This window comes from Manis pentadactyla, chromosome 11, assembly GCF_030020395.1.
Source record: "Manis pentadactyla isolate mManPen7 chromosome 11, mManPen7.hap1, whole genome shotgun sequence".
Taxonomy (NCBI): domain Eukaryota; kingdom Metazoa; phylum Chordata; class Mammalia; order Pholidota; family Manidae; genus Manis; species Manis pentadactyla.
Window position 1 is genome coordinate 44,203,970 of NC_080029.1, and position 15,003 is coordinate 44,218,972.

Here is a 15,003-nt window from a genome sequence, read left to right on the forward strand (position 1 = left end):
TCTTTTCTTCTTCAGTTTTTAATCGCTGTTACCTCATTCAGCTCATTTTCCATTTGACACATTTCATTTTTCACCTTTGGAAGTTTTGGTTGGGTTTTTTTTTTTGTACTTTCACTTCTTTCTTAAACATGTTCATGTTTTCATCTACATCCTTGATTATAGGGAATATAACTGCAGCAGTTGTTTTAACCTTCTTACTATTAAATCCATTTGTAATTTCTAGATTTGTTTCTGTTGACTATTTTTCCCCTTTCCATACAGGTCATTATTTACTACTGTTTTGCATTTCTGGCAGTTTTTGATCAGATGCTGGACACTTAATTTTATGGTTTTGGGTAGTGGATTTTGTTAAGGGTGTTGGACTTGTCCTGGCAGGCGGTTAAGTTACTTTAAATCAGTTTGCTTTCTCAAGGCTTGCTTTTCAGCTTTGTTAGGGCAAGCCCAGAGCAGACTTTGATCTAAGGATAATATAGCCTCATTACTTAGGCAATAATCTTGTGCAGACTCTATCATATTTCCCTTGTGCTATGAGATCGTTCCATTCTGCAGGTGGGAACATGAACTAATCCCCAGCCCTTTGTACGCTACAGAAATCATTCAACCTACCGTTTTTCCAGTGTTTCTTCCCACCCCTGGATGGGGTTTTACCCCATAAATGTGTAAAGCACTCCTTAGCCAGGGTCTCAAGGAGCACTGTAGTCTCTGCTGCTATCCAGAACTCTTTCTCCCTATAAAGCTCCATTATCTCTGGTACTGTCTTTCACAAATTCAAGCTGCCTCAACCATAATCTCTGGCTCTTCAACTCAGTGAGAATCATGAAGCTGTTTGGTTCCTCATCCCTGCTCTTGGGTCTGGAAACTGCCTCAGGCAGTAAATGGGGGAGAAAGAGGAGGTTGCCTCATTTATTTCTCTTCTCAGGAAACACAGCCCTGAGTTGCCTGTTGTCCAATGTATGCAAAAAGTTATTTAATATATTTTGTCCAGTGCTTCAGTTTTTGAAGCAGTGAGAGGGAAGGACTTTGTGTAGCAATTAATTCTTGATGAGTAGAAACAGAACTCTATTCTACATAAATTTAGAAAACCTCTAGAGAAGAGGGAGTGAATGACAGCTGGGAGAGAGGAGAGAATCTCACATACTTGATGACAATTTTAAACCTAATTCAACTTCTTGCATTATAACACTTCTGATAACATTAAATACTAAAGTCATACTCTAGTTCTCCACAATGCTATTTTATTCTGAGCACTTAATAAAAACTGATATTTATCTTGCTCATTTACTGTCTTCTTCCCAGCTCACATTATAAAGTAAGCTCTGAAATGGTAAGAACTTTTTGTGTTGTTCATTGCTATTACTTCCAGGACCTAGAAAAGTTTCTTAGACACACATACTACACAACTAATTTATGAGAGATTTATGTACATCTATTCTTTGACTTAGTAGGTACCTCTCTCACAATAGAAAACACACTTGCTATAAAGATAATTGTGGTCAAATAATATCCTATTTTCCACTGATATCCACTATATATTACTGAAATAGGGCCCTATATATTTGCAGGCAAATATTTAGGAAAAAAAATACTCCAATTCATATTATGAAAGGAAAAACAACACTATATACTTTGATTGTTGTCAAAGTAGATAATATATAATAATGTGGGTCATCCTATGTAACTAATCAGAGCTATGAGATGAAGGGAGACCTGTCTGAAATCTACCTGCAATAAAATCTTTTGTTATATAAAAAGTTATCAGCTAGGTTAACTAGTGATTTCATTTATTCTATATATTAGCTACTTCCCAAGAAGTTCTGAAGGTTTTTGCTTTCTAATTACAATGTGTGTTAAATAAGAAAAGCAGACTCAACCAACCTCAACATAAAACTTTGCTAGAAGATCCAAGGACAAATTGAAGTTCTTATGTACATATATCCATTCATATTTCAATAATGTTTTCTGGTTACCCCTTTTCTCCAGACAATACCTGGCTTCTGGCATTTCTAATTAATTTTTATTTTGAATTGGATGGTATTTTTCATCTAAACTAACCCAAACTGAATCCACCATGACCACCAATACACAAACACATCTTATAATGTTACAGGTTAAATTTGTTTTCACATAAGTAATGTTATGATTATATTTTCTAAAGCTTCTTTCAAAGCTTGTTGACTTGGCAAACGATGGGAATAATTTATAGTACTTTACATACAATAATGTTCCAATAAAGACTCTCTACTAATGAACACAGTGTAGGAACATCTCTGCTTTGGGCAGTCTTACTTTAAAACAGGGTTATGCTACCATTAATGATGATAATTATTTTCAAAGCCTAAACACTCTTTCTCAAGACTGGCTACTTACAGCACTCTGTACTATGGTGACTATACACTTGTTTATAAATTGTCAGCTCTTTACTGTCTAACTAGCACAATGTCTGGTACACAGAACACTCATAAATGCTTGCCAAATGAGTAAATTATTCAATCAGAATACCCTATCCTCTCAAGCATTTTAAATGCCTGAGATATTATTACCCTGTGCTATTCTCAAATTAAATGAATTAAAAATTCTCACAGCTTTACTTCATAATGTATTTATGCATCACTATGAAAAAAAACAAGAGAATTATGGTACACAATGTTTGGAGTCTCAAGCTGTCATGCCAATTTAGACAGAAACACAAGATGAATGTAAGTTGAACTAAAATATCATGTATGTGACTACTCTTGATGTAGCAACCCCCAGAGCTTTAACAACGTATCCTGATATGCTACACTAGCTTTAAATAACACCTTTAAAAGTTTACATCTAATGGTCCCCATCATTTATGCATAGAGTCCTCTTTCCAAGAGTTACAGGTGTCACACTTGAATCTTGGACTTGGTTTTGCCAACAACTGCAGAGCTGCAGGGTACGGTGAGACTAAAGCAGAGTGTGGAGTTAAACAGGCAGTCATGATCACAGGTCCACAGCATACCAACTCTGAGAACACAGGCATGTCACTTAACCTCCCTGCATCACAACTTTTGGGGATAATGATGCCCACCTCAGAGAACTGTTGCTAGGGTTAAACAGGGAAGCCAGTGGAAACTACTACTCCTTGACCTGAAGTTACTTAACCTTCATATATTACAATGTTCTCAGCTATAAAGTATCAGTAACTACCCTACTCTGCATGGTGTTTGTAGGGATAAAATGAAATACGAAAATAAGCTTGATTTTTTAAGTTTAAAGAGCTACACAAATATTATGCCACTATCTTCCCAGGAGGATCATTCTATTTGTGAATAGAAAGAGGTATACTAAGGTTAAAAAGTACAAATATCAAACAGAAGAGCACCTCTGTCAGTGACCCTTCACAGGGCCTGATATACCACTAACCCTGCCATGGGAAGTGGGCAGCTGAGTGTTTAATGGTTCACAACTGAACCCTCTTCTGAGGAAGTTCCCTTGGACAGCTTAATTTGAAGATGCCTGGGAGATGATGCTCTTCCCCAAGGGTGGCCTAGAGCCCATAACTAATGGGAAAGAAAAAGGTCAGACCCCAGTCTCCCGGCTCCCAGCAGGGCAACTGTGTGACCCCATGCTTCAGAGCTCTCTCCAGAAGGCTGAGGCTAGACTTTGGCTAAAAGGAGATTTTTTCAGCTTCTCCTCGGGTTCCCTCACTTCCTTACTGGTTTTTCCTAAAACAATTCCTTAAGAAAGCACTTACACAGGCTTTGCTCTAGAGAACTTAATCTAAGAAACCACCCATCTCTCTCATATTGACTTATCTGGCTAAAGTCTGACCGGCCTCCGCAAACTGAAATGTTTCCAGGATGGCCCAGGCTTTCATTCAGGCCTTCCAGTCTACCAGTACAATGCTCCTCAAGTCCAGAAACAAGACAGAAGTCAACAGTTGGGCAGAACACATGGTATGACAGGAGGGATAGGATACACACCCTTGCTTAGAGAATCCTCAGAAAGGAAGACAGGGTTTTCCAAAAGCTGCAGTTAAAGGGAACTTCCAGCTCTTACAGAACATCAGAGCATACCTGCCTCACCCCTGAAACACCCCTCCAATCTTGACTGCTCACAGCAGTCAAACACATCTCTCAGAAAGGCTTTCCCCACCTCAACAGCACTTAAATGACCTCATGATTCACATATCCACAGGGCCCAGATCAGCTGCTGGCCACAGCAGGCACTCAATGACCTTTGATGGAATGAGTTATTGCAGAGCTAATGCACACATTCTAATGGACAAAGAAGTACAGCACACATTTTCTGCCACTGTTCCCAGTCTACCTTCTCTGCTTTCCCACAGAACTCAACACACAGGTTGCCATGCTACTTCCAGTGCTGTTCAAGTCTTTGGTGTCAAGGGAACATAAGTGCCTCACTTCTTTACAAGACATACAAGCACCCCATGCTATATGCCTAGCACCATGTTCAGAGATTATAAAGATTAAGTTAGGCATATAGTTCCTGTCCCCAGGTTACTCACACAGGACCTTGTACCTCATAGATTACTCTAAACGTAGTTATTGAGTTAAACACACAGTAGCTTGGAAAAGTTGGGTAAGGATCCTAGAAGGGGGCGGTCCTTGAGCAGGATGCTAAGGTAATGGGATTTAGAAAGAATGGAGGAAAAAAGGTACCTTGGGGAGAGGAAGGCCTTCACAGAAATGGAGACAAGACTTGTAGATAAGAATAATACTGTGATTAAGGGCTGGGAGACAAATGTATAACATAAGTAAATGATGCCAAACAAATAGGAACAATTAACTGTCCAGGGTACTTGGTCTCACTTTTCTTTCCTCCCATGGATACCTGGAAATGGAGTGAATATCCAATATCGCTTGAATTTTAATGGATGTTAATACCTTAAGGTTAGAATTCTCATGGGTGCATTTCTGGAAAGTAAAAGATACCCATCTCAACCCTTTGAAACCAATAGCATTTCTGAGCACCAAATAATCCATCTTCCATGGTCAAAACACAGAACTAGTACTGGGATGAAACGATTAAAGTATTCCACCGTTTGCAGGAGGCGGAGCCAACATGGCGGCGTGAGTAGGACAGTGGGAATCTCCTCCCAAAAACATATATACTTTTGAAAATACAACAAACACAACTAGCCCTAAAAGAGAGACCAGAAGACGCAGGACAGTGGCCAGACTGCAGCTACACCAGCGAGAACCCAGCGACTGGTGAAAGGGGTAAGATACAAGCCCCGGCCCTGCGGGACGCGAGCGCCCCTCCCCCCAGCTCCCGGCGGGAGAACAATAGGCAGAGCGGGAGGGAGACGGAGCCCAGGACTGCCGAACACCCAGCCCCAGCCATCCGGGCCAGAGCGCAGACACAGTATATGCCCAGGGGGCCCTGGATACTGGGAGAACAGGGGGTAAGACCTCAGAGCGGGTGCTGAAGCTGATGCCCCTGTGACAAAGAAAAGCGGGGGCTTTTTGAAAGTCTTAAAGGGACAGGGACTTAACAGCTTGACGGAAACAACCCAGGTCACAGTACAGCAGCTGGAAATTACAGGGAAAACCGGGTGCACTAACCCCCTGGGCAACAGCTCTGAGACCCCTCACGGAGGCAAACAGTCAAGCAGCCCCCCCATCCATCACCCCACTGGGCGCTGCGAAAGCAGAGAAGCAGCCTGAGACAAATTCCGCCCACAGAAAGGGAAATTTCTCCCTTCCGGCCAGGCAAGACACAAAGACCCACTCTACACGCAATTACCCAACACAAGCCACTAGGGGTCGCAGTTGCCCCAGTAAAGAAAGGCCAGTAGTAAGTGAAAATTTTGGCCCTCCCAGCTGACAGTCAATAGCACCTGTCAACATGAAAAGGCAAAAAAATATGATTCAGACAAGACTAACCCAGACAGCTTCGGCATCTGCTACATCTTCCCCTGAGAAGGAATCTGGGGAGATAGATTTAGCCAGTCTACCTGAAAAAGAATTCAAAACAAAAGTCATAACCATGCTGATGGACTTGCAGAGAAATATGCAAGAACTAAGGAAGGAGAATTCAGAAATAAAACAAGCTCTGGAAGGACTTCAAAACAGAATGGACGAGATGCAAGAGACCATTAATGGACTAGAAAACAGAGAACAGGAACGCAGAGAAGCTGATGCAGAGAGAGATAAAAGGATCTCCAGGAATGAAAGAATTTTAAGAGAGCTGAGTGATCAATATAAAAGAAATAATTTAAGAATCATAGGCATTCCAGAAGAAGTAGAGAGAGAAAAGGGGATAGAAAATGTCTTTGAAGAAATAATTGCTGAAAATTTCCCCAAACTAGGGGAAGAAATGGCCTCTCAGACCACAGAGGTACACAGAACTCCCATGACAAGGGATCCAAGGAGGGCAACACCAAGACACATAATAATTAAAATGGCAAAGATCAAAGACAAGGACAAAGTATTACAAGCAGCCAGAGAGAAAAAAAAGGTTACCTACAAAGGAAAACCCATCAGGCTATCATCAGACTTCTCAACAGAAACCCTACAGGCCAGAAGAGAATGGCATGATATACTTAATGCAATGAAACAGAAGGGCCTCGAACCAAGACTACTGTATCCAGCACGAATATCATTTAAATATGAAGGAGGGATTAAACAATTCCCAGACAAGCAAAAGTTGAGGGAATTTGCCTCCCACAAACCACCTCTACAGGGCATCCTACAGGGACTGCTCTAGATGGGAGCACTCCTAAAAAGAGCACACAACAAAACACCCAACATATGAAGAAGGGAGGAGGAGGAATAAGAAGGGAGAGAAATAAAGAATCATCAGATTGTGTTTATAATAGCTCAACAAGCGAGTTAAGTTAGACAGTAAGACAGTAAAGAAGCTAACCCTAAACCTTTGGTAACCACAAACTTAAAGCCTGCAATGGCAATAAATTCATACCTTTCAATAATCACCCTAAATGTAAATGGACTGAATGCACCAATCAAAAGACACAGAGTAATAGAATGGATAAAAAAGCAAGATCCATCCATATGCTGCTTACAAGAGACTCACCTCAAACCCAAAGACGCGCACAGACTTAAAGTCAAGGGATGGAAAAAGATATTTCAAGCAAACAACAGAGAGAAGAAAGCAGGTGTTGCAATTCTGGTATCAGACAAAACAGACTTCAAAATAAAGAAAGTAACAAAAGACAAAGAAGGACATTACATAATGATAAAGGGCTCAGTCCATCAAGAGGATATAACCATTATAAATATATATGCACCCAATACAGGAGCACCAACATACCTGAAACAAATATTAACAGAACTAAAGGAGGAAATAGAATGCAATGCATTCATTCTAGGAGACTTCAACACACCACTCACTCCAAAGGACAGATCCACCAGACAGAAAATAAGTAAGGACACAGAGGCACTGAACAACACACTAGAACAGATGGACCTAATAGACATCTACAGAACTCTACATCCAAAAGCAACAGGATACACGTTCTTCTCAAGTGCACATGGAACATTCTCCAGAATAGACCACATACTAGGACACAAAAAGAGCCTCAGTAAATTCCAAAAGATTGAAATCCTACCAACCAACTTTTCAGACCACAAAGGCATTAAACTAGAAATAAACTGTTCAAAGAAAGCAAAAAGGCTCACAAACACATGGAGGCTAAACAACACGCTCCTAAATAATCAATGGATCAATGACCAAATCAAAATGGAGATCCAGCAATATATGGAAACAAATGACAACAACAACACTAAACCCCAACTTCTGTGGGACGCAGCAAAAGCAGTCTTAAGAGGAAAGTATATAGCACTCCAAGCATATTTAAAAAAGGAAGAGCAATCCCAAATGAACGGTCTAATGTCACAACTATCAAAATTGGAAAAAGAAGAACAAATGAGGCCTAAGGTCAGCAGAAGGAGGGACATAATAAAGATCAGAGAAGAAATAAATAAAATTGAGAAGAATAAAACAATAGCAAAAATCAATGAAACCAAGAGCTGGTTCTTCGAGAAAATAAACAAAATAGATAAGCCTCTAGCCAGACTTATTAAGAGGAAAAGAGAGTCAACACAAATCAACAGTATCAGAAATGAGAAAGGAAAAATCACAACAGATCCTGCAGAAATACAAAGAATTATTAGAGACTACTATGAAAACCTATATGCTAACAAGCTGGGAAACCTAGGAGAAATGGACAACTTCCTAGAAAAATACAACCTTCCAAGACTGACCCAAAAAGAAACAGAAAATCTAAACAGACCAATTACCAGCAACGAAATTGAAGCGGTAATCAAAAAACTACCAAAGAACAAAACCCCCGGGCCAGATGGATTTACCTCGGAATTTTATCAGACATACAGGGAAGACATAATACCCATTCTCCTTAAAGTTTTCCAAGAAATAGAAGAGGAGGGGATACTCCCAAACTCATTCTATGAAGCTAACATCACCCTAATACCAAAACCAGGTAAAGTATTCCACCGTTTGTATGAAAGGCGCAATGGAAGCATAAATACAGATGTCGAGGCAACACTTGGGAGAGAAGACTGTTTTCTTGGTGAATTGGTAATCAATCATGCTAATGAGGTATTCTCTCAGAGGAAAGTCCTCTTACAAAGTGCATGGCGAGTAGAAGCACCCAGCACATGACTTCCCGTCACCACCAGCACTTAACGAACATTCGTGGTTTCAAACAACTAAGCCTAGGAATAAGCAGCAATGGCCCCAGGTCTTTCCTTCACTCCAGACCCCAGTGAGAGTCATTCCCCTTCCTCTAATCCTCAACTAGCTGCCCAGTGTTGCAGATTTAGGCCCCAATTCCTGAGCTTGTCATTCAAAACTCAATGGGTTTTGGCCTCACATTACCTTTCTGGCCCAATCTCTCAATATGTGCCACATGACTTCCCTCTACTTTCCAACCCACCTGGTCCTCCCTTGCCTCTCCACCTTGGTTCACTGCTCAACCTGAATGCCTCCTTTCATATTCACACCTTAACAAAATGTGAAGCCCTGGTTAAAGATCACCTCTTGTGTGAAGGTTTCCATGACTCTCCTGATGATCAGAATGAATCACTCCTTGTTCTAGGCAGCTATTTTACTTCTCTGTGCTGTAAATTCCTTCAACTAAAAAATGGGAATAATGATCTATATTTTGTCACTTCAGAGTTATTGCAAGGTTCAAATGAGATGATGCATGTGCTTATTCTGAACTCTAACATCTTAAAAAGCTGAAGAAAAATGTGCACAGAACTTACTACTCTCATTGTTTACTATGTTAAGTGATGCCACACGTTTGTCTCAAGACACGTTCATTGCTTAATGATCATTACCATATAGACACTGAAAATTATTTTTGTACTCTATTTCAGATTCATGCAACCATTTTCAATGGTTAAGGCAACCCAATATTCTACAAGTATATTTCAACTAATTATACTGTTTGATCTAAAGAATTTCCAGGAAAAAGATGGCGGTGTAAGAAGGCAAGGCAGAAACCTCCTCCCAAAAGCACACAGAACATGAAAATACAGCAAATACAACTAAACCTGAAAATGACCTGAAGACTGCAGAACTGACTACCTACATCTGGGGAAGAAGAGAAGATCTCAGGGAAAAGCATAAAGGAGCAAAGCCACAATTCAGCAGGACCCAAGTCTTCCCCCTCCCCCAAACCACAGGCAGGAGGAAGAGGAATGGAGTGGGGAGGGAGTAGGAGCCCAGGACAGCTGAACACCTGGCCCTGGAGATCTGCTCCAGGAGTATGAACCCACATTACATGGTGCTCTGGTGATTAGTAGGACTGAACTCAACACTCAAAAACAGACAGAACACTCGGTGAGGCTGACATTCCAGCTGCTTGTGGAGAACCAGAATGCTCTATGGCCCCACCCCCAGGACAAAAGCAAAGCAGGCAGTTTGAAAGACTTCCCAGCAGTGAGAGGGGCACCAGAGGGGCAGGGTTATACAGTGCTCTCTGCTCAGGAGAAAGATCAGGTGTACAATACCTCCCCAGCCTGCCCTCAGCCCAACAGCTTAGGAACTCTCAGGAAGTCTCGAAGCTCCACCCTCCTCACTGGCAATGCAGCCCCCAGGCTTCTCCCTCTGGCACATAGCCCGTGCACCAGCAGTGCATCAACCTTTGCTTCCAGGTAGGCAGAAGGAGACCCTCCCAGCTTTCTCAGCCCTGTTTCAGGCCAGCTGGTAGCCATCCCTGAGAGTTCATTCCTCCCAGCAGACACTGGTCCTGCTCGCCTGTGGCCCCAGCCATTGCTGCAGGACAGGTGAAGGGTGGCTCTGCCCACAGCAGCTCCCCGAGTATTCTTCATGTGTGCAATGATCTGACAGCCCTGACAGCCCACCTGAAATCATATCACTACAAGCCAGCCAGAAAGATGCCCTGCCCACTGCATGCCAACAGCTGGGGTTGCCACAGAGGAAATTGAACTTCTGGGCCCTAGAAGGCACCTCCTATAGAAAGCTATTATTTCATAGGAAACACTATAAAAAATGAAAAGGGGAGGAATTTGGTCCAAACAAAACTATAAAACACCAGAAAGAAGGCTGAAACTGAAATTACCAATCTTCTTGATAAAGACTTCAAAGTAAAAGTTATAAACATGCTCACAAATGTACAGAAAAGTATTCAAGATCTCAGTGAGGACCTCAACAAAGAGACGACCTCCAAAAGAATAACTCAGAGCTGAAAATTACAGTATCTGAAATGAAAAATACAATGGAGGGACTTAATAGCAGACTTTCACAAATTGAATAAGTTGTAAAAAGATATGGAAATTAGGGAGCAACAAATCAATGAAGCTGAAAAACAGAAAATAGGATCTCTGGGACTGAAAGAATAATAAGAGAGCTGTGTGACCAAACAGAAAAATATTCTTATAATGTGGGTACCAGAAGAAGAAGAGAGAGACAAAGGGATAGAAAGTCTCTTTGAGGAAATAATTTTTGAAAATGTCTAGGCTGGGGAAGGAAATAGACACTCAAGGTCATGGAAGTACAGAGAACCTTTAACAAAAGGAACCCTAGGAAGACAACACCAAGACATATAATAATTAAAATGGCAAAGATCAAGGACAAGGAGAGAGTACTGAAAGCAGCCAGAAAGAGAAAAAATACTACTTATAAAAGAAACTCCATCAGGCTATCAGCAGACTTCTCAGCAGAAACTTTACAGGCAACATGGGAGTGGGATGATATATTTCATATGACGAAACACAAGGACCTCCAACCAAGAATACTCTACCTGACAAGATTATCATTTAAATTTGAAGCAGGGGATAAACAATTTTCAGATAAACAAAAGTTGAAGGAATCCACCACAACTAAACCACTCCTACAGGATATGTTAATGGGGCTGCTCTAGATGGAAATGTTGCTAAACCTAAATAGCTGTCACCAGAGAAAATAAACCTACAGTAAAGGTAGTAGACCAATTAATTACCAAGCAAGTATGAGATTAAATTTACTACTCAAAAAATCAGTCAAGGAATACACAAAAAGTGAAGAATATGAAACCTAATACACAGAGTGGAGGAGGAAGAAGAAGAAGACAGGGGGTAAAAGTACCCTTACATTGTATTTGAAATAGACTAATAAGTGATTTAAGATAGACTGACTGTTAGATAGTAAGGAAGCAATCTTGAACCTTTGGGAACCACAAATATAAAGCTTACAATGGCAATAAGTACATATCTATCAATAATCATCTTAAATGCAAATGGACTGAATGAACCAATCAGAAGACATAGAGTCGCAGAATGGATAAAAACACAAGACCCATATATATGCTGCTTACAAGAGACTCATCTCAGACCCAAGACAAACATAGACTAAAAGTGAAGATATGGAGAGATATTTCATGCAAATAATAGGAAGAGAAAAGCAAGAGTAGCATTACTTACATCAGACAAAACAGATTTCAAAAGAAAGTAACAAGAGACAAAGAAGGACATTACATAATGATAAAGGAGTCAGTCCAACAAGAGGATATAACCATTATAAATCTATGTTCCAATATAGGAGCACCTAAATATGTAAAACAAATACTAACAAAATTAAAGGGGAAAACAGACTGCAACACATTCATTTTAGGAGACTTTAACACACCACTCACACCAACAGACAGATCAGCCAGACAGAAAACAAGTAACTAAACAGAGGCACTGAACAATACATTAGAACAGATGGACCTAACAGATACATACAGAACATTCCACCCCAAAGCAGCAGGATACACATTCTTCTCAAGTGTACACAAAACGTTTTCCAGAATAGATCACATAGTAGACCACAAAAAGAGCCTCAGTACGTTACAAAAAACTGAAAATGTATCAAGCAGCTTTTCAGACCACAATGGTATGAAAGTAGAAATTAATTATGCAAAGAAAACAAAAAGTCCACAAACACATGAAGGCTTTAACACCATGCTCCTATATAATCAATGGATCAGTGACCAAATAAAAACAGAGATCAAGCAATATATGGAGACAAATGAAAACAACAACTCAACAGCCCAAAACCTGTGGAATACAGCTAATGCAGTTCTAAGAGGAAAGTATGTAGCAATACAGGTTTATTTCAAGAAACTAGAATAATCCCTCCAAAAAACAGTCTAAACTCACAACTAAGGAAATTAGAAAAAGAAGAACAAAGGAAACCCAAAGTCAGTAGGACGGACATAATAAAGATCGGAGTAGAAATACAGAAAGAATCAATGAAACCAGGAGCTGGTTCATGGAGAAAATAAACAAAATAAATAAACCCAAAGTCAGACTTATAAGAAAAAAAGAGTGTCCACACATAAACAGAATCACAAATGAAAAAGGAATAATCAAAATAGACACAATGGAAATACAAAGAATTATTATACAATACCATGAAAAAGTATATGTCAATAAGTTGAACAAACTAGAAGACACAGGCAACTTTCTAGAAAAATAAAACCTTCCAAGACTGACCCAGGAAGAAATAGAAAATCTGAACAGAACAATTACCAGTAATGAAATCGAACTGGTAATCAAAAAACTAAGAATAAAATGCCTGTTCCAGATAGCTTCACAGCTGAATTTTATCAAACATTTAAAGAAGAGCTAATACTCATCCTTCTTAAAGTACTCCAAAAGTAGAAGAGGAGGGAATACTTCCAAACTCATTCTATGAGGCCAGCATCACTCTAATACCAAAACCAGGCAAAGACACCACAAAAAAAGAAAATTACAGACCAATATCCCTGATGAACATAGATGCAAAAATACTCAACAAAATATTAGCAAACCGAATTCAAAAATAGATCAGAAATATCATCCATTATGAACAAGTGGGATTTATTCTAGGGATGCAAGGATGGTACAATACTTGAAAATGAATCAATATCATACACCACATCAACAGAAGGACAAAAATCACATGATCATCTCAATAAATAGAAGGTATGCACTTCAACATAATAAAGGCCATATATGACAAATCCATAGCCAACATCATACTTAATAGCAAAAAAAGCTGAAAGTTTTTCTCTAAATTGGGGGAACAAGACAAGGTTGCCCACTCTCACCACTTTAATTCAGCATAGTAGTGGAGGTCCTAGCCAAGGCAATCAGACAACACAAAGAGACAGAAGGCACCCAAATTGTTAAGGAAGAAGTTAACTGTCACTATTTGCAGATTACATATTTATTACACATAGAAAACCCTAAAGACTCCACTAAAAGATGATTAGAATAATTGAATTGAGCAAAGTTACAGGATACAAAATATGCAGAAATCTGTTGCAATCCTACATATTAACAATGAATTAGCAGAAAGAGAAATCAGAAAAATAACTCCATTTCAAATTGCATCAAAAAGCATATACCTAGGATAAAAGGGTTGACATCCAAATTATATAAAGAGCTCATGCACCTCAACAAACAAAAAGCAAAAAATCCAATTAAAAAATGGGCAGAGTTGCTGAACAAACACTTCTCCAAAGAAGAAATTCAAATGGACAACAGGCACATGAAAAGATGCTCCACATTGCTAGTCATCAGAGAAATGCAAATTAAAATCACAATGAGATATCACCTCACACCAGTTAGGATTGCCACCACCCAAAAGACCAACAACAACAAATGCTGGCGAGAATGTGGAGAAAGGGGAACCCTCCTACACTGCTAGTGGGAATGCAAACTAGTTCAACCATTGTGGAAAGCAGTATGGAGGTTCCTCAAAAAACTAAAAATAGAAATACCATTTGACCCAGGAATTCCACTCCTAGGAATTTGCCCTAAGAATGCAGCCACCCAGTTTGAAAAAGACATATGCACTCCTATGTTTATCACAGCACTATTTACAATAGCCAAAAAATGGAAGCAACCTAAGTGTCCATTAGTAGATGAATGGATAAAGAAGCTGTGGTACACATACACAATGGAATATTATTCAGCCATAAGAAGAAAATAAATCCTACCATTTGCAACAACATGGATGGAGCTAGAGGGTATTATGCTCAGTGAAATAAGCCAGGTAGAGAAAGACAAGTATCAAATGATTTCACTCATCAGTGGAGTATAAGAACAAAGAAAAAACAGAAGGAACAAAACAGCAGCAGACTCACAGAACCTAAGAATGGACTAACAGTTATCAAAGGGAAAGGGACTGGGGAGAATGGGTGGGAAGGGAGGGATAAGGGGGAATAAGGGGCATTACGATTAGCACACATAATGTGGGTGGGGGGGACACAGGAAAGGCAGTATATACAGAGAAGACAAGTAATGATTCTATAGAATCTTACTATGCTGATGGACAATGGCTGTAATGGGGCATGTGGGGGGGACTTGATAATAGGGGGAGTCTAGTAACTATAATGTTGTTCAAGTAATTGTACATTAATGATATCAATATAAAATTAAAAGAAAAAAGCATATGCCTAGGAATAAACCTAACCAAGGAGGTAAGAGACCTGCAGTCTGAAAACTACAAGATGCTCATGAGAGAAATAAAAGAAGACACCAATAAACAGAAATCTAT

The 15,003-nt window shown here is 39.8% G+C and overlaps 1 protein-coding gene across 2 annotated transcripts in view; it reads right to left on the bottom strand.

Annotated features, from left to right (window-relative positions):
* PELI2 (pellino E3 ubiquitin protein ligase family member 2) overlaps positions 1-15,003 on the bottom strand; it is a 207,435-nt gene that overhangs the window by 62,298 nt on the left and 130,134 nt on the right. The gene's annotated exons all lie outside the window — the stretch shown is intronic.